Here is a 21,703-nt window from a genome sequence, read left to right on the forward strand (position 1 = left end):
GTTGATTAGAGGAAAATAGATGCATAACAAATTCTAAAGAGACACAATTTATTTATCTATACATAATGGAATGCCACTGATGAAATTTGAAATAAATTCATAGTATTACAATATCCTTGCAAAATGAAATGACAAGGTAGTCCTTGATAATTGATTTCAAATCCATTAGATGAACTTGCAATTTTTTTAAGAAAATGCATTTAGCATACCAGGATCCATATGTTGTGAAAGCCAAGCCTTTCTTTTGTTCCAGCAAAAGCCTTCATAGTAGCAACAGTTAGCTACAACATCTACTTTGCTAAACATAGACACCCAGTTGTTGTCTTTGCGTTTCCAAACATGTCTTGAAGTAAAGGATATTTTCTAAAAGGATTTTGTTCCCCATTAAGAGATCATTTTCAAAGAACACTAGAAAGATCTCCTACATCAATCCTTATAACCATGTCCCTCAATTCACTTCTTTTACTATCAGACTGCCATTGTACAACAACCATAGCCTCAGCCTCTGTCATGGAATCCTCCATGTTTTCTAGAATGTCAATGCTTCAGACAGATTCTTGAATACCACTCATCAGTGCACCACTAATAGTATCAAGATGCTCTTTACAGGTTTCCTCCCCAGCAAAGAATAAACAATTTTCTACAGGCCTACCCAAAACATCGTAGTCCTCTCCAGAAGCACCAAAGACAACATAAGAATAAGAACACCTATTGAATCGTCCACCACCTCAGTGTGTAGAAACAAATTCAATGGGTTTTGGTATAGTAGTTTCTCCAAACAACTTTCAGAGGATCATGACTGCATGTTTAACATGATCGGAGGTTTCTAAATCCTGGCCATCTATTGCAACCTTTCCAACAACAATAGCAATCAGAACTAGTGCACCAACTCTTTTCTTCAGATTCCAAAACATAAAACATCATCCCCATAACTCTGTTCTCTTTGCAGTTGCCCCAAAATAATCCACACTCTCATCCAAAAAGACCTTCAGGAATCCCATAACTACCTTGTTCAAGACAACAAATCCAAGTTGTTTAATGGAGGCTAATTTCCAATCTGGAAAATCTAGTGAAAACTCTTTTGTATTTTCTTTCAAGCAGCTAAGGGGTACAGTTATTAGAACTACATCACCAACAACTCCTAATTATTCTCAGTGCAAACTTTGACCTCTCTCTCTATTCCACCTTTTGACTTTGGGTCCTTTTGTAGAGTATGAAATCTCTGTTACAACATGACCTAGCTGAATATTAAGACCTTCAGTTAATGCCTCCATAATAGTGTTATAACCTCCTTTAATCATACAATGAGCTCCTCCAAAACCTCCGTAAGTATCATCATGATTCCAGTAAGGGAGTGAAACCCAACTAATTTTTGCTGCACAGCCATACTACAAATTAGCAAAATTCCAATCCATAACTCATCTCTCAAGTGGATTGAGGCTCTGCTATTCCATGTTGGAATTGTCAGATAAATTTAGTTTATTAGGTTGAGATTCCATGTTAATTCCATTTTCCATACCTGCAACTATTAAAACGTTACTTTCAGAAACTGCCTTTATGCTAGAATCAACTGTTGCACTCAATGCCTCTAAGTCTCCCGCTGAGGAATCCTAAATTGTGCTTTGATAGTCAGAATTGTTAAGAAGACCTTTACTGCTTGCCAACACTGAACCAGTTGAACTTGATCGAGCGATGCATCACTTTTTTTAGAGAATGTTCTAACCCCTCATCCAGAGAAATGTGCATTGCTACATCTCCATTTTGAGCAATAAGAATCACCATATCATCAAGTGGTACGTTATACTCTGCTTCAAGTGCCTCATCTAAGGTGGCAGGAACTTTTGACCAGTCACATAATCATATAGAGGGAAGTAACTATTTAGCACTGTCAACTCTAGGCCAAGTTGTGTACAAAGCAATGCAGATGGATCTAGTTTTCTTTCTGTTGTCACATCTACCTCGATGCTAGTAATAATGCTAACACCTAGATCCATCGGCACTCAGAGTGCTGAAAAATCTATATAAACTCTTCCACCTACCCTATCTCATGCTTCCAAAACAATTACATGACAATTTAGCCACTGTAAATGCCTAGCAACTGCTAGCTCAGAAGGCCCTGCACCAATAATAATTATCCTTTTCCAACTTTCTGAAATAGAATTTCCATCATTGGCCTGTGATGATGCATTTCACATGGATTCTTGTTTATCAATTTGTCAGTCCAATTGCAAATCATGCTTACGAAGATTATGCAAAACGTTTGCTCTGTCAATATCACTAAACTCATCTTCACCATAAGAATTTTTTATCTGGTCCAAAGCATAATGAACTTTGAGTAATGGATCCACTTCAATTTTTACTCCATGATCCTTTCCTAAAAAAACTTCATTTTCAGTCTCAACCAGAAATGTCTCTTGTTCCTAGCTTATCATCTTTGTGGGCAACAACAGATTCAATTTCCACCTCATTTTTCAAAACAGAGCTTCTTACAGCCTCCACAGTTAAATTCCCTGTTGTATTGGGTACAACCACTGGGGATCTGTCTATTTTCATAAGAGAAATACCACATTCTTCATAATCCATTTTATCTGATTCTGTTGACCAAGAGCAGTTCTTTGGAAGTTTGTTTCTCTTCACATATTCCACATTAAGCAACATTGTTTGGTTTTCACCTTCTACCTAAATTTGATTCTTCCCACCTGAAAGGTTTTCCTCATAATCCTTAATCTGACCAAGAATGAAAGCAACCTCCTCTTCTCCATCAATCCCTTTGTCGCCACAATTTTTTGTCTACATACTCTCTTTTGAAAGCTTCGGCTTTGGCTCAAAATCATCTTTCGTTTTTGGTTTTTTCACTGCAACACCAACATTTATATACCCCTGCAGTAATAATCATGCACATTGTGAGCCAAAAATTCTCTTCTAATTAGATTTAATTTTTTTTAAGGTTATAACAGATGCATGGAAATACATTAATGACTACCAAAGATGCAACTCCTTTGAAACAAGACAAATGCAGTAGGTTTATCAAGAATTTTATCATAAATCAAAGAAGAAAATAATTTTTCAAATAACTAATAAGGATCTAATTTGCAAACCTTGAATGGAAGAGGTTTTCTGAGAGTATTTCTTCAGGCTATGAGACAACAAAATGCTGACCTAAGTGCACCTTCTGCAGCCTTGTAGAGTGGATTCATAGGCAGAGTTTTGAGACAATTCTGGGCATTCACACATTTATGATTGGGTTTGGATTTTCGATAGCATTTCAGACTCCTTTTTTTTCTGAGCACGTATGAGATTGATACGCTAGTTATCTATGCTCTGCGGCCTATCTCAGTGACTGAAGGCACAGATATATGCACATCGAGCTCCAACAATCAAACAAAAATTTGGGTAAAGGTGGTTGACTGATCTGTGGCTGAAGCAAGCTTTTGAAGCTTATTTCTTAAGGCCAATCTAAGAATTGGAGGCTAAACTGTGATGCCCTAACCAGACTCCCACCAAACAGGGCACAAAAAATGGTATCATTTTGAATGTTCTTAAGGACATTTGGAAGGCAGATCTGTGAGACTTCTTGGCATGATTTTGAGGTTAAATTCCTGGCATAATTCTGAGGATAAGTCCTTTGTTGAGCTCTTGTAAAAAGCATGGTATATTGGAAAGTTGTTGCAAAAAAATACCATAGATCCAAGCTCTTCTTTTGACTTACAAATCTGAGGCAGTTTCTGTGACAAAACTTGGCACTGTCTAACCAAAGATCTGAGTGAATTTTGTGTGCATAGTTCAAGCTTATTCTAAGTCAAACATTTGTGGCAGTCTTGGTACACTAATTGTTCTTTGCTCGACATTTTCATGGAATTTGTTCATATTTTTTTAAGCATATTTTGCAAACTAATTCAGGCCCGAAGTCTTTTCTGAAGTGAAGCCATGAAGAACTTCTGTGCAAGCTGGAGTTTCGGCCTCTTATTTCTTGATGATTAAGCTCTACAATCCGGCAACTATCTGCATCCTTTCTTGAGGCTGCCTGTGTAAAATTTGTTCTGCAAAACTACATGTTCTAGAGGTATGCTATCTGATATTAATGATTGTATTTGAAGGACTGATAAAGGTCATGAACCTGTAACTTTAAGATTTCCTGGCATTGATCTAATGATGAATTTATGGGTCACCTTGGAAGCAATATTAAGATTGTGATTGTGTGAACAATCATCCTTCTTTTGGCATGTCTGTGCAAAGTTGAAGTTGACAGTGAATCAACAATTACAGTCCATTTGTGATAAACCAACTAAGTATCCCTATGCAATAAATTTTTCTGATATGTGTCATGAATCAACAAGGACCACTATGTTAAAGAAGACAGAAGCAAAGTTAATGTCCTTAGGGTTTGCAAATGTATTTGAATAAGACCAAGAGCAAGCAGATACAGGCAGAGGCAACAGACAACAGCAAATAAAGGCAGAAGCAATCCTGGACCTCACTGTACATGTAAAGTTGGGCTTTGGTCATTGTTGTAGCTGTGAATTGCTTCCAAAAGAGTGGAGACAACATGATTTGTGTATGTTGTAAACACAGGGTCTATGTTTGGGTGATGTATAGTTCTTGTATTGAATGGTTGATGCCATATGGTTAAGAAAGGGTGTCTTACCATTATTACTAATGCCATGTGAAGCAGAGAATGTAAGTGTTTATGTTGTTTTGTCATAAGAATTGCTACAGGGATGTATGGCTGATGTTGTGTCTGTGGTTGTTGATTTGATGAGTGAAAAACATGATTGACATGTTCTTGAGTTTGTTGGTAGTGGAGGAAGAATTGTTAAATCATAAGATTCATATTCTTCTCAGAAGATTAACAATCTTGAAGATCAAGGCTCAACTTGCAACATTTTGAAGCTTCCTGAAATCTAAAAGTTAGAAAACATTAGTGTGATAAGATCTGTGGACTGACGTAAGGTTTGCGTACTCCAAATTGAAGAAGTAATTCTAACACTGTGCAGTAATATTTCGGCCTCAATTTACAACAGTCTAGGTATGTTTCTGAAGTCATCCCTGAGATTTTGTGTTACTTATAGCAGTAAGAATTTATCTGGAGAGTATATATTGCTACTACTCTGAATTAGTTTTGAATCTTGATTATATATATCATCATTGGAAGCTTGTTGTAGTCTAAGCATTATAAGCTAGATTTTGAAGATTACATAACTCTTTTAGCACACTAAGAGACTCGAATGTGAAATCTGGAATCAGAAATATGACTTTAAAGGAAAGTACGCTATGGACAATAAAGAACTGAAACTTGTGTATGTATACCTGAGATACACTATGCATTGCAGCACGTAGGAGGAATGGTAGTATCTTATGTAGTTCCTTCAGACACTCATATAGAAGTCCGTCCAAGATTCTTAATTAACTAACCTAGAGCAAATCATTGTGATGATGTACAAGAGAAACAATGATTTCTAGAGCTTGATCCCTCCTTGAAAGGAGCACTGAACCCCTGGCTGCTAACAAAATTGTCTAATCTTTATTATATCTGAATTGTTGCACTATACGTAAGTGAAAAAGTGGTTGGTCAATCGCTCCGAAGAAAGAAGGTTTGATTGAAGATCTGTGTGCCTCAACATTAATGACCAATGGTTGGGTTCCTTGCATAAATACACTATTGCTATTGAGCTGTCATTACTATGTCTGATAGAGCTTATATATATTGTCAAGTTAGTATTTTGGTGAAGCCAGGGTTGTATCATTGATGTGCTACCATCTAGATGCAGAGAAGTTTATGGTGACAGAATTACAACAGTGAATTTGAATACAATAAATGACCCAAGCATTATGTAGTCCATCTAGAGTACGAAGATATTCAGATCAGTGACAATAAGGGCTATGAATCAGGATTGTTTAAAACATGTTGGCTCACTCAGATTTGTAGTAGTCAGTTCAAAAGCATCAGAGCAGAATTCAGAGAAAATCTCTTGATGTCTTTACATAATTGGAAGTTCATGTATAATTCTGCTAAATCCATTGATTTACTGTTGAATGGTTATAGCATGTGTGAAAGTCTGATAGGGCAAGTTTTGTTGATATAGTTGCAACAAGCCGAGGAACAGACTAATGAAGAACCAACTGAAGTAAGACTCCAGAGGGAGCTCTGACAGAATAACTTGATGAATCTTCTTGGCAAAGATGACTCTAATGATGCCTTGATGACTGTGGCTCATGAACAAGGGTCTATAGTAGAAAAAGGGCAGGTTACAGGTGGCTCAATGATTGTGTTTTTAGAGGGAATTATGACCCTCTCATTTGTTAATATAAGAGGGAGTAAGATCAGTCGTGTATGAATATATGATGTTGGATGGAGCTATTGATGATTTGGTCAGCAAAATCATCACTCAGATATGGTCATGATTTTCAAAAAGCAGCATGGCTCTATCCTATATATAAAAGGATCATTGGTTAAGATTGAATATTGAGCTCTGGGAGCTCCTGGGGGCTTGGGGTACTTTTTGAGCTATGAGAGACCATAGGGTGAGTGGTTCACTGATGCGTTGTGTACAGTGTGAGTGGTTCACCTTCCCTTGTGATACCCCATGGTGGCTGACATGTGTGTACGGTGAGTGGTTCACCTTCCCCTACGATTGCAGACACATGTATGTAGGGTGAGTGGTTCACCTTCCACTATTGTTGATGACATATGCATAGGATGAGTGGTTGACCTTCTCGTATCGCATATGAGGAGGATGAGGGGCTCACCTTCTCCTGTGGATACCCCAATGAGAGATGCATATAGGCATTTGTTGACAATTCAATGGGATGTGGTTCATCCTTTCCCCATGATTGATTGTTGTGATGTGTGATTGTAGGATGTGGTTCATCCTTTCCCTACGTGTGATTGTGATTGTGATTGTAGGATGTGGTTCATCCTTTCCCTACGTGTGATTGTGATTGTAGGATGTGGTTCATCATTTCCCTACGTGTGATTGTATTGTAGGATGTGGTTCGCCCTTTCCCTATGTATGGTTGTGAGCAGGATGCGATACATTCTTTCCCTGCTATTGATGCAGTATCATCCTACCCATGTAGTCTAGGACACATGGGAAGTACCTCTCATCTGGCCAATGAGTTGGAAAAGTGGTTAGGGACCATAGCACTACTGATGGATGCATCGGGTACTGTCATACTCCCTATGACTAGGATGCATGGTGTTGTTCAACTTGATCCAGGATCAAGTCTGATTAAGGATTTACCTCTGGATTGACTTTTGTCAATAGAGAGTGGTAAAGTCTTGTGAGTCACTCTCAATCAATTCTTTTTCATTATTACATCAGTGTTAAGCAGAGAAAAGCAGAGCAAAGACGAGATTTAGAGATGGTTCATGGTGTCAGGATGGTTTTATGATCAGTGACAGTGGTTGATGGTTTGACAGGTGGAATTCTCCCTAGTTGAGAGGGAGTGTTAAAATTGGAAACTAGGGTGAAATTCCACTTTGGTCTACTCTTTTGAAGAAGATTATTGTGGAATTAAATTCCTCTTTTCAAGAGGTCCAAAATCGACCTTAAGATCACCAAATTTGGATAGGGAAAAATATGTATTTACTTAAAAGAAATTCTACAAGTCATAACCTTATTAAGGCGGGAAAAATGAAATTTGAAATTCAAATTTGCCTCCAAAATGTTAAGGTCGGCTTCACCTCCATAAGTATAAATTGTTATATAATATATATATATAGGTGTCCTCCATTCTCATTATACATATCTTAGAGACATCAAAAGGCTTCTAAGGTAGCTGAGTTCTTGAAGGAGAACACAGTGCTTGTTGTTTTGGGTCTCTCTTCTCAGGTAGGGCCGAGAATTTCCAGAAGGGCAACCGCAGACTTTGCGGGAATTTATGGAATTTTTGTGTAGGTTAAATTTGTCCTTGCAAGATCCAATTATAGAGAAGAAAGGCTGGTTGTATTCATGTACTTCTCCTAGGTTAGTTTGTGGACGTTTTGAGACTGCTCTTCAGATCTACCCCTCTAGGGAAGCTGCAGGTCTACATCATCACAGTCAAGGGGACCGAGACTACTATCATGGGCCTAGATCAACCCTAAGGGTCGGCAATGGTCTTCTTCATGCATGTCAGTGGAAGTCGTAGTAGAAAAGAGGGTCTTTGGATCAAATGAATGAAATCAGAGTGGACAGTAAGCAACCCTAACCAGATTACAATTGACTGAATATTGGTATTACAATTTGAGCCCTACACTTGTTTAAGATATTGAATCTTCAAATTGTCAAAGTCATTTTGACTTTGGATTATTGTACTCTCTCTCTCTGCTGAACATTCGATATTAATAATAAGAAGAATTGATATAGGGTTTTCCCCATCTTGGGGTTTTTCCCTGGCTTGAGCCATATCCTTGTGTACTCTTGTCTTGGCTTGTCTTTTGCATCTATCTCTTATGTTCTTTGTTTAGTCACTATAATTTTGATAATGTTTCATGAGATTTCTAATGGCTATAAAATAGACTAGCAAATGAGCTTATATGAAATTTTGAAGTGACTGTCCTAAGCTAAGAACATGTTATCTAAATTAAAAAAATAAAATCAGGCTTTTCAAAGTTTGAATGTCTTGAGAAAAACCTGTGCTAATGAATGATTTGCACAACAATAAAAAAATAAAATCCATACGAATTCTTGAAGGCCAATTGTGAGGAAAATATTAGGCATTTTGCATGCACCACTAACCCATGCCATTTGAATGAAATTGCAATCCGACCTATGTAAATATACACCGACTGTAAACAGATGGAGAGTTATTGCAATGATATAGGCTTTTCCAGACTTCTAGGAAGCACAATTAGAATTTCACAAGAGCCCAAATGGAGTTCTTGGAGACAATTCAGGTAACATAGAAAGAGAAAGGAAACCAAAAGGCCAAATTTAGGTACTCAGAGTAAACCCCGCCCACTTCTAATGTGCGTACATGTTGTCATCAAAGAGCGCAGAGGTGTCTGTTGTATCTGCAATGAAAAAACCTCTACATTAAGCCATCAAAAAACTGTTTTGATTACTTTTTGAACATGCCCATTATGTGCCATAACTATTAATTTTCTCTTAACTATTAACTATTAATCCAATGACCTAAAAATCTTCAATCATCTAACATTCCATCCGATGGTGTAGACTGGTACAGAGTGGCAGTTAGGGGAGTTTTTCTCAAAGGGAATGCCTTACGGCGTAAATATTCTTCACAAGCTAAAACACCAAGCTGGTGAAGAATATCTCCTGCGCTGTCATAGCTCAACAGACTCAAGACTCTTATTTTATGAAGGTAAAGTGGTCAAGCCTTTTTCAGTGTTGAACAATAGAGTGATTTTCTAGAACAATCACCAAGCGTTGGAGATGTTTCTCCAAGTTAAGCATAGATCAAGAGTCCATTGTTTTGCTAATCAAAGGAAAGTGCTAAAACCCCACAAAAAATAGACAGAAGAAGAAAATAAAAACAATATGAAAAGAAAAATCTCCTGCGTAAAGTAGATTCTTTTCTTTTCTGTGGTCAAAACAAAATTGAAGTAGAGTGTTGAGCAGAACAAAATCCAAATACTTTGAGAAGGTGAACTCTAGTGTGTAGAAAGCTTCAGTTCAAAGTAGTTGTAAGTGAAGGAGATAGTCGATGAAAGAAGCAAAGTATTTTCAGGGAAGAAGGTAGAATCTAACAACTTAAGGATGGTGTAGAGTATCCAGTTAAGGCAGGATAAAGTTTTCAGAGACCGTGAGAAGTCTCATAGAGCATGAGATAAACAATAATTCCATTTCTACTTTGATTTGGTCAATATTTGTAGATAGTTACCCAATACTCATCATATTTATGATTTGTCTTATATATATGCTATAAAAAATGAAAAAATCAGTAACACTTATGTACAATGAGAAAAGTGATAGCTCTGTGGCTAGGGTTGGAGCGGATCTCAAATAAATGTGGTAGAATCAGATTTCTACAGTGCCAATAGGCCTCGTGCCTATGCCCTAACCATCTCCATTGTTGTTCTCCACTTAAGTAAGCATTTACAAGGCTGATTAATATTCTTCACAAGCTAAGGAACTAATCTAGTGAAGAATACCTCCTAAGCTACCATATCTCAATAGATTCAAGACTCTTATTTAACGAAGGTAAAATGGTTAATCATTTTTCAGTTTTGAACAATAGAGTGATTTTCCAGAAGAATCACCAAGCGTTGAAGATGTTTCTCCAAGTGAAGCATAGATCAGGAGTCCACTATTTTGCTAATCAATGGAAAGTGCTAAAACCCCCCAAAAAATAGACAGCAGAAGAAAATCAAAACAATATGAAAAGAAAATATCCTATGCAAAGTGGATTCTTTTCTTCTCTGTGGTTAGAATAAAATTGAAGTAGAATGTTGAGTTGAAAAAAATCCAGGCAACTTGATAAGGTGAAGTGAAATGTGTAGAAAGCTTCAATTTGAAGTAGCTATAAGTGAAGGAGATAGAGTCAGTGAAGGAAGCAAAGTATTGTGAGGGGAGAAGGAATAATTTAATAGCTTAAGGATGGTGTAGAGTATCCAGTTAAGGGAGAATAGAGTTTTCAAAACAAAATCCAAGTCCTGACTCTGATGCATGTTAGAAGCGAACTAAAAACATAGACTCATTTAATGCATGAGGTTACAATGTGCAAGAGAGAAATAATGCATATGTGGAAGAACATTCAGATGGAAAAAATTATGTAATACATTTCCACTTAGTAGAAATTGTGAGAAGTCTCAGAGAGAATGAGATAAACAATAATTCCATTTCTACTTTGATTTGGTCAATATATGTAGATGGTTACCAAATACTCGTCATATTTCTGATTTCTCTTATATATATGCTATAAAAGATGAAAAAAATCGTTAACACTTATGTACAATGACAAAACTGGTAAAATCATATTTCTGCAAAGCCAATAGGCCTACTTCCTGTGGCCTAACCATCTCCATGCTCACTCTCCATTGCAACCCTATTTTTCCCACCCCTCGAATGCAAAAAAGTTTGAGGACAAGGTCAACTTCACTGAGGATCCACTTGAAGGTTGCAACATCTAGTGTATCCCACTAAAGCCCTCACCGTCTACAAAAACCACTAGCACATCAGATCATGATGACAGTATGACACTCTTGAAAATCCTAGCGAACAACGCAAATGAGGTGTGGGGGGTTTAGAAAGGACATATAATCCTTGACTATCGTTCCTTCACATGTCATGATTATTGGCACTCCTAACAAGATGGCGGTTTCCTTGGAAATATCCTTAAACACTTCTAATTGTGGTAGGGTCATGAGAAAAACTATGATCCAAATGTAATGATAATCCATGATTGAATTCCATCTGAAATTGTGGCTATAAATTGTTACATTTCGTGTGTTATTTAACATATGCCATAAATGGCTAGAGTTCAATCTTTGATAGATATCAAGTAATCAATCATTTTTTCCAATCATCGCTTTGTTTTGATCTCTAATAAGGTAAGAATAATAATCTACATTACTCCATTATAAAAACTCACTTTAACATTGAGGGGAGAGGTTTGTCATGTTATGGTTTGGTAGCAAGTTGGAAAACTTATTATAATGATTCCCCAAGTTTAAGTCACAGCTTGAAAAGTTGTGCTCTTATAATGTCGACATATTCAATAGTAGGTGGAAGTCCTAAAATAAATTGACAATGCATGGATACGATGATTTTTTTTATCGTGGCTTAGTTGCAATGACCATTTTAGTGAAGAGAAAACATGGGAAGGGGCAAGAAATTTGAACCTTGTGCCTCTCACTTGCAAGAGAAATGACTTTAGAAGCACCCACTTAATATGGGAAGGGGATATTTGTTGAGTTGTGGTCTACATATAAGTTGGGGTTCTTACCTTAACGATGACTTGGGTTCAAGTCTCAATCCCAAAGTGCATGCTCTTATTTGCTTGTGTTAAAGGTTGGGTGGAAGTCCTAGATAGAAGAAATTGATGGCCCATGGATGTGGCCATAATATTTCTAACACCAAATTATTATGGCCTTAGTTGTAGTAATCATTTCAATGTCTAAAGAGCATGGGGGGGAGATTTGAACCTTAGACATCTCCCGTGTAAGAATAATGACATTACCAATTGATTATATGATAATCCTCCCTAATTTGGGTGGGCATTGAGGATAACATGTGTAGACTTTAATCCAAATTTCTATTTGCAATCAATGTTATGTGTGCATTACACACTAGTAGGGTACCCATGGCTGCCTTAAGGTATTGAGTTATGTCATTTGGCAGGTGTTGAGGAGACCATGGGTCAACATTGGTCCATATATATGTGGGAAAGGGTTGTGTTATGTGTGCATTGCACATTCAACCACTACCTCTAAATGTTTGCATTGTTGCCTATGCTCATAATGTACGTTCAAACTAGATAAACAACATGGTATCTGAGTTAAAAACTAGTATCCTAAGTTCAATGGATATGGCCCTGATAATAAAAAATGTAGATACACATGAAAAGTTAAGTCTTCAACTAAATAAATGTGCCATCTACTAATTAACCAACACTTCTCCTTGCAGGTATTCTTCATAATGTATTTGATTCAACTGTATGCCCACTCTCATTTGGATAATTTGTCAACCTTTGAATTTAATTCCCCGTGAATGTGGTCAAAGGATATAACCCTGAAGATTCTAATAAGCTCCATAAATATAGTCATCCACTAATCCAATAAAGAAGTGTTTAAGGAAGTATAACCTTTCAACCAATCTATATTAATAGCCTTTGAATCCCCTATCACTTGTAAGTTTAGATTGCTAAAGTGACACAATTAAAATGACGAACATAAACCACTAATTTGTATTACTGTAGTACTTGTTAGGTTGTAGTTTTGTTCCTAAACTAAATTAGTCATTTATGTTAGTCATTTTTAGTTGTATTACTTATTAGCTAGTCATATATTTTAACCAGAGACTAAATTAGTCATTTATGTTAGTAGTTTTTAGTTGGGTCACTTAATATTGCTCATTTTTTGTAGTATTTCACTTTGAAAAGTTGCGGTGACTAATTTTTTTAGTCACCTAGTCACTAATTTCTCATTTTTTTACTAGTGTATGCATGAAAATGTGTTGGCTCAGTTATATTATTAAGTGAAAGTTCCATCCATACATACACCATTGACAACCACTAGCCCCAATGGTGGAACATTACAGTCAACACCGCTTGCTCCTCCAAAGAGATGTACTCGCTCTACGTTGTGGAGAAGCCAAGGCTCGTCATAATACTCTCCAAGCCTTCTCTAAGCAATGCCTAGCCAAAATCTTGGCTCCCAAAAGCTTGTACTATGAGTTATGAGGTTCTATATATAACAAAGGGTGGGGTGACCCTTGGCATTCCCCTTTGACTCTTTCACTACCCTTGTGACTCTTCAACTCATTTACAAATAACTCTTTACATTACATAGTGACAATTCACATTCCACTAATAACACTTGGAATTTCACTTACAATATATTTACAAGTAATAATACAATTTCCACATATACCCATGTGGTACAAAATAGGCTTGAGTATCCTAACAAGACAAACACCATCACTTGGAAACTTGGGGAAAGACCAACCCAACAACATCCTCTTGATGGTCTTTGGTGACAAACTGATACCAAGCTTGGTACTCTGCTATTGTGTCCCCATACTATTTGGTGATGTATTTCTACAAATGGACTCTTGCCTCCATGGCTTCAGGGTATATGGTTCTGTAACCTTTGTCCAACTCATCTTGAAGCATGCGTAGCATTTTCCTGAGTGTTGTTAGACCACTGATGTACTTCTGCATGTTTTCTGCGCTCAGCTACAAGTCATCGTTGGTGGCCTCCCCCATCAACTGCACTATGTACTTGTCGATCTCCAACAGGACTTAGCTCTTCTTCATGGCTTGAGTGAGGGATATGATTGAAGGGATCATGTGTGTCCTCATTATCACATCCAGAATCTTGAACAATCGTGCATAGGAAGCCTCAATGCTAGTGATGAGCGGAGGGAGCTTCTCATAGTTCCAGATCAACATCTGAATCTGTGCTTTGTCTATCTTTGTCTACGATGTCATTATCTTATGCAAGTAAAGCGAGGCTCCCTTGTACCTCATTGTCCATTCCTGTACATGCGTAATAGCAGCATGTATGTCTTTGAGATTTTTGACAATCTTCATGCATTGCTGCTGAAAACCATATAGATGGCCAACCAGGTTATGCATGGTGACAAATATTTCATACAGTTTCCGCATAGTGGTCTCAAGAGTCGATACTTCAGCAAGTATAGATTTTCTCATTTCTTCCATAGCGGACCTTGTGGATTGTTCTGTCCTCTGCTCGACCTCTTGCAAGTCCTTTTCCATATGATAATTCTCTACTAACAAGAAATTGACGGGTTAGCTCATGGCTTCTGCATAAGACTTAGAGGCATCGCCCAAGGAAGTTGGATATCTTCTAACATCTGACACAATCACCCTTTCCTTTATATGTGCAGGTGACGTGTGATCATTCGGGAGATACTTTCTTCATTCTTGTACAATCCTTTGATGTGAATAATCAAATGACAGATTGTACAAATCCATCACTGGATCATCATCAAGGAGGACAACCTCTCCTTGTTCACTCGGGAATGGTTCTGATTCTAGAGGTGGTGGAGACTGAGGTGCGACCTCATATGTTCTCAGCATGAGGTTGGTATCTTGGTCCTGTGACTCCTTTTCCAACTCCATGTCCCTTGCTTCAACCACCTGCTCAATCTACTGATCAAGTTCCAGAACCTGCACCTGCTCACCCTCTTCTTCATTTGCTAGCTGCTCTGACTCCTTCAACTATATAGTCGCAGTTTTCTCTATCATTGCGCCTTGCCTTTCATCATGTTCTTGTTTTTTCTTCTCTTCCTTTTCTCTCCTTCTTAGCTATTGCTCTTCTTTTAGATTCTTCTCTATTTCCTTCAAATTCCTCTCTACATCCTCCAACCTTTGCTCCTCTCTCTTCCTCCGTTATACTCTCCTTAAGTGTTGTTTCCTCTTTGCCTCTATTTACAAAGATACTTTCTCAACGAGAGGATCTTCTTTGAACTTATAGATTTTCTCAACCTCTGGGTTCTTGGCAATCTTCCTCTTGCCTTTGTCCTTCGTTGGTTTGCTACTCACTGTTGTTGTTGTTGATGCTTCATGTGGTTCTTCTGCCTGCAGAGTTGTTTTCCATTCTATAGCCATGCTCACCGGTTCATTAAGCTTAGAGGAGTTGTAGAAATACCTCCAAGGGTCCTCCTTTGGCCAATGACATGCCCCATGGATCCATGGATAATACACCTTTGCACACTGGTTCTTGCATATGTAGTGGGGATTATATGGATTTAAATCCTCGGTGCCGAACTCAAACTTCTCTAAGTCCTTGACCTCGGAAATCACATCCTTCAAGCTCCGGATCTTGTACAATCCAATCTACAAAGGAAGAGAATGCCATGGTGCCTTTTTCCTCCTATGCAATCCTGCTAATAACCCTATGGAGATGTGATATGCAACCTCTTGCATGACCAACTTATCTGTGGAAAACCTTGGTAGCACATGCAGAGACTTATCTCTGCCAAACATCCTGATGAAGGTGCCACTAGGTGATGCATACCAATCTGCAATGTTAAGCAATGCTTGCATCGCTTCTTGGGACATGCAAGGTGGATCCTGCTCAAAGATCATCTTGTAAACTGGCATAATGAAATGGCCAAATAGCCTCTCCATGACTCCTCGGTAGTTGCACTCAGAAAGAAACTTGCAATAAATGTTCACATCATTCTCTGATGGTGTCCATGTCCAATCCATGCCAGGAAACTGAGGTTGGGCATAGATTGCATCAAGCAGGTACGCAAAAATATAGAATATCGCTTGCTCATTGTTGGGCAGGTTCCGGGCATTAGCCACATGCACTTTCAGCTGAAGAGCCAACATATCCAACCAGTTGAATGGCCTTCCTTCATTTTCCAACTGATCCAACACAACCACCCAATTCTGTGGAAAGGTCTCTATGCTCTCTTGACTTTACAAGCGACATGGAAAGATGATCAAGAGTTGGTAGGCCTTTCTAAGTGACTTAGTCTTGTAGACCTGATTGTCGACTTGAAATTCGATGACTCTTTTACCCAACGCTTCATGGTGTCTCTGGTGTTCACATTGTTGTTGGGAGTATAGAAGAGTGCATCCATGTGGTTCACCAGTTGTGGTAAGTGATACATCTAATGATAGTTTTCCGGCTCGAAGGTAGAAAGTTGTGTTCCACTAGCACTACTCAATGTCATCATCTTAGGATCAGTATGTGAGAAAATCCAGTGAATGATGTCTGGACATGGGAAGGCAAGGTACCTACATGCAACCTTATACAAGCCTGACTTGTGGATGTTGACATAGTCCTGTCGATCTTCCAAATCTTCCTTGAAGCTACCTACAAATATGTCTTGAATTTCCTGCCATGTTATCTTCATGTCCTTCTCTATGAACAAATGTGTCTGCATACACTGAAAATTTCATTGACACCTATTCAACTACATTTCTAGTGCTTCTCTCTATAGTATCCTTTATTCCAGCTCTCTTGGAAGCCATATTACCTGTACTACTGAGGAGTTGCTCAACAACTGTTTTACTTGGAGACAGAGCGAACACTCATGGAATGGAAACGTTAGCTTGAAATCAAAAAGAACTTCAAGGGAAGATCATGCAACAAACTAGTGTTGGCTTGATGGGCCCTGACCCAGGTTCAATGTTAATTAGCCAAGAAAATCCCTACACTACTAACACTTTCGGCATCAATCCGTGGAGCGCGGGCTGAAGTCTCACCCGAAGTAGTATGGGGGGATGCAGGAACCAATTTTCCGTACCTAGAGATGGTAGTGATGTCTTTTTATACCCTAAACCTTCCTTTGTGTAGGTCGATATTCCTTTTAGGGCTTATCGATATACTCCTCATAGTTGTCCTCTAACCCTCTGCGAAGGTCTACGACTGTCCTTCGCGTACCCTAGATAGGTGGATCAGACACTTAAGCACCTCTATAACTCCTCTTACTTCCATATTTACCCAAATTAGCTTAAGTATTGAATAACTTCAACATGCATTAAGATGATCTTTGCATAAACATATATTCTTACTTGTGTTCATATAACAAAGAAAAACATATGGATTTGCGCATCAATACAAAATTAAAACATAAATCCAGTATTCATCATAACATAATCATATGCATTTATAACAGAAGTAAAATAGATCATACATAGATAATTCCAGATTAATTCTCTTTATTGATGCTTCAGATCTTCTTTACAGACTCTGACTGCCCTGTGCACACAACTGCAAGGGTCCGCGCGCTCAGCTGCAAATTTCTACCCTAGGCCTCTACGCACACTGCAATAGAGCCTCTTTCCTATGCTAAGACTCTTCTCTCTTAGCTCTCACAGACCCATTACATTCATCAATGACTCAAAACATACCAAGACTCAACTGCCTTAGACTTGTCTAAGACTCTCCTTTTATACAATCCCCTGGTCCGTGGACCATGGGTGGATCTCTTAAAGGCGACATGACTTACATAAACTAAGGGCAGAAAACCTTGATGACTCTTTACATCTTCGTGCTCCGCGGCCATAAAATGCAGAGACTTTACATTCTTTATACAAAAACTTGGGCTTTTAACCCCAAACATGGGCTTTTAACCCCAAAATTGACTCAAGGGGACCTGCTCCCAATAGGCCCCCAACCCAAATATGGTGACTTGCCCCCTGAGTCACTCTGCTGGCGAAGACCTCCCAGATCCACTTGCACTACTACAACCTCGGTGGTACACTGCGTCGCCGCCTGCTTAACTTGCTCGACCAGCTGCTCCGTCGCTAGTCCTGCACTATCTGTCTATATCTTCTGTTGTGTTTCCTGCAGACTAGCCAATTTTCCTTCAATGGCGGCCATGATCACATAGGCTTCATCTAGCCAAGGCCCCAATATGGCCTTCAGTACTGCCTCCCTGCGTTGTGCTACATCCACCTGTTCCTTTAGTGCCTTTGCTTCTTATAGCTTCGCCAACCTCTGTGTGATGGAGATGGTGCATGTCGTCGCTCTGACCTCATCATACCTCTGCTGCAGTTCCCTCACCTCGATCTCTAATCTCTACAGGTTTGGATCTTCCTACAGACTGGTAACTACTTCGAGTGACCGCTCGAAGAGCGTAGTGTAATCCTTCACGACGACATCCACTGCTGCAACTGCATCTTTTGATAGTTGCCTCGTGCTGCTGTCTGACTTCTGGTGGAGTCGAAGGCTAGGCATTCAACTCAAGCTCTGTGATCTTAAGGTTCAACTCAAACTGAATGTTAGCCAGCTTTGTCTTTGCGTCGCGCATACTTGTAGCAAGCTTCTAAATTCTGGCGTCAACCGACACATCTTCTGGGATATGCAGCTTCGAAACAATTCTGCATGCTTCAGCTACCACGGCTGTGGTGCACTCATTCCTCTCCTAAATCTTCTTAAGGATATCAATCACGAAAGTCTTCTCTACAAACATCTAGCAATTGTTAACTTTTTGTTAGCTGATCATATTCAGAGCGCGCTGCTCGCGGGCCCGAAGTTCGTGATCACACCATCTTGCAGGGTGTGAAGGGCTTCACTTGGAAACGTGGCCAAGTTCAACCCAACCTTCTTGAGAGTGCTGATGGTGGCCCTGTCAGCTTCTGCTTCTACAGTCAAAGCTCCATCCAGTAGCGTGACGGCCTGAGGATCCATAGAGCGAACCATCTCTACTGCTTCTGAGGTTCCAGGCACCAAACTAGTCAACACCGCGCTGCCCCACCCTACACCGGCCTGCAGTTGAGTAGCCTGGATCTGTAGCTCATGCATACCCATTTGAATGGCGACCAAGGGTTGTTGTTGTTGCTGCTCAAACTGCTGTAGCAGTTTCACGGTCGTGTCCCTTACTGTGTCCCCTATGTCATTCAGATCACCTTCTGTCAAAGTGATCGGGTCGAGCGGTGATTTACTGGCCTTGGACTTCTTCCGTGGCCCTTCTCTTTCCTGCTCCCTAGTGCGCTTAACCCGGAATGGAGTAGTCTACGGGTCTGCACCACCCTGTCCTAATAACTTCTCTTCTTCCTTTGTCTGTGGTGAAGGAGACTTATGACTTCTGTCAGAGTCATGCTCTTCCTCATCTTCCTTTTCTTCTGTCTGCTCCTTAGTAGTGCGCTCTGCTCTCGCTTTTTCCTCAGCCTCCTTTTTCCTCCTGTCAGCCAACTGTTGCATCTTCAACCAGGCCTCTTCCTTCTTCTTCTTTCCTTTGGACTTATTGGACCCAACTGACAAATCTGAGGCCATGCGTCACTCTGCTGGCCAATGCTCAAGGAGCATTGTGATTGCATCGTTTGTCGCAAGGTATGGGAGATCATACCACTTCTGCTCAGGTTCCTTCCGTGCTCGCATGGAGACACAGTGGAAGTCTGCTTTGAACTCCACATAGCCTGACAACTGCTCGAAGATAGTTGGTGATAGTCGCATCTTGTGGTTTTTCGCGGTGCGGATGCTTGCTTCCATCAGCACCCAAAATATCTTACTGTCCTTGACCCTTTCGGGGTCCTTTGTAGCCCAGATTGAAGCAAACTTCACGGCTTCTGGCAGATCTGAGGCAATGGGAGGAAACTGGCTATCCTCCGGTAATTCCCACACAACCAACACAATTGAGAGTAAAAGCCAGGCATAATGGAAGGTCTTACTCTAGTCTTGTGCTTCTCTGCAGTTCACGAGAAACTCATTGCAGAGGTAGCGTGCCCAATTAAATTGTACGCCCTCTGCGCACTGAGCCACTAAAGATACAACCCGTGTTGGCACCTCATCTGTGTGACACTTCTTCACTATTTTCCCAGCTAGGATCTGGGTGGCTACCTTAACTACAGGGTCGGTTATGCTGGAAAGTGAGTAGCCGCATGGCTTCTTGGCAAGCTTAAACATGTCCTTCATTCTCCCGGCAAGGTCGTGCTCTCCCGTCTTTCCGCCAAATGCTCTAGCCAGATTTAACCCTGAGTGTGGTGGCAATGTGATCCTATGGATCAGCATATCGGTGATTGGTATCAGTTCTCCTAACCACAGGCACCCTTCGTGCACCAAGCACAACAATTGTTTGATCACTATTAGAGTGATGGGCATGGGGTTGTAATGCGACACCCATAGAAGGTTCAACAGTCCTGCCTTGTCTACCCCTTTAATCCATTGCCTCGGCTCTAGCGTGGTGACACAGAGTCTTTACAAAATACGTGGGTCATAAATGTATCAGTCACCAAGAGGGGGAATCGCTTCGTGTCCGCCAAGTCCCAATCCTCTAGCTTGAGATGGGGGTTGCGCACCAAGCATAGGCCATAAAATTTGATCTGGTCTAGAAGCAACGAGGTATTCATCATAAATTTTCCCTCATCTAGGTCCTTCGGGACCTTCACCTTACCTTGGCACAGAGGGATGTATTCTGGTAACTTGGAAATGGGGTCTACCCCCTCAATATCAATACCCTCTGTGTGTGTACCAGTGTCTTCCATGCTCTCATCGGATTCTAGGTCTACCACCTTGCCTTTCCTCTACACAGTAGGCTTCTCTCTCTTCTGGTGCTTCCTTGGTGACTCGCAAACCGGCTGTGTCACTTTCTTCTTGACTTTCTTTGCCTTAGGCCCCTCTTTTGTCTATGTAGGCCTTGGCCTGGATGACATCAACGATTTTGGCACTTTTTCAGGCACCTGTACACTCGCAACCATAGGGGTAGCTCCCTCAGAGGCCATCGATCTTCTAACACTTGTAGTTTCCATGGGCGTCGACATGAGGTTAGTAAGGAGCTCCTAGGTTTCCTTAGGCAACTTATCAAATACTGAACTGGCCAACAAAGCCTCAAAATTATCAAGGTTCATGCGCGCCTGATAGCTCGAAACCTCAATTCTCAAAATGCAAAGTGTTTTTCATTGGGCGACCATCTGTAATTCATAAGCAAATTCGCATTCAACTCCAACCGTTCCCCCCAAAATCTGCTCATAAATGCTAGACTAGTGGTAGATTTTCTAAGATCTCGCACTTAAATTCCGACTTAAATGCCACCCCCTAGCTCCACTTAGCTATTTTCTCACTGTCAAATCATGAACAATGACCATAATGGTCACTTTCTGGCTGCCCTGTGGGGTTTCCTCTTCAATAGCGCAACTCCCCTCGCGCTTCTGCTGATATTGTGACGTTCCTCCTTTCTACGCATTCCCTCCGTCGTGCAGCTCTATAATCTAGGCAGTGTAGTTTATGGTCCAGCGCCTCGTTTCAGCTACCTGGAGCACTAAGACTGTGCTTCCACCAAATATTCATCTAGTTGAATCCCCGATGTATGGCTTTAATCGGATATCATTTACCTTCCCTGGAAATGGATCTCCATTCAACTTCACTAGCTGAACTACTCCACCATCGGTAATCTCCTTGATGACATAGGGCCCAAGCCAATGCATCCAAAATTTTCCTGGAAATTTATCAAACTTGCTATCATATAATAACACTAAATCATTTACCTTGAAGGTGTGCAGTTTGATGTGTCGATCATGCCATGCCTTTTCGCGCTCCTTTTGAACTTGCTGATGGAATATAGCCAAAAAGGTATCCTCTTCCAGCTCAGTCAGTTGCATGAGCCTTTCTCCCAGGGCT

The 21,703-nt window shown here is 40.0% G+C and overlaps 1 pseudogene; it reads right to left on the reverse strand.

The window, feature by feature from the left end:
- Nucleotides 1-200: 200 nt before the first annotated feature.
- Nucleotides 201-18,898, reverse strand: LOC149206354 (lysine-specific histone demethylase 1 homolog 3-like; annotated as a pseudogene).
- Nucleotides 18,899-21,703: the final 2,805 nt, after the last annotated feature.

Source organism: Pinus tabuliformis, chromosome 1_2 (genome assembly GCF_031772625.1).
Source record: "Pinus tabuliformis cultivar Carrire ecotype Pingquan chromosome 1_2, CPIR1, whole genome shotgun sequence".
NCBI classification, from domain to species: domain Eukaryota; kingdom Viridiplantae; phylum Streptophyta; class Pinopsida; order Pinales; family Pinaceae; genus Pinus; species Pinus tabuliformis.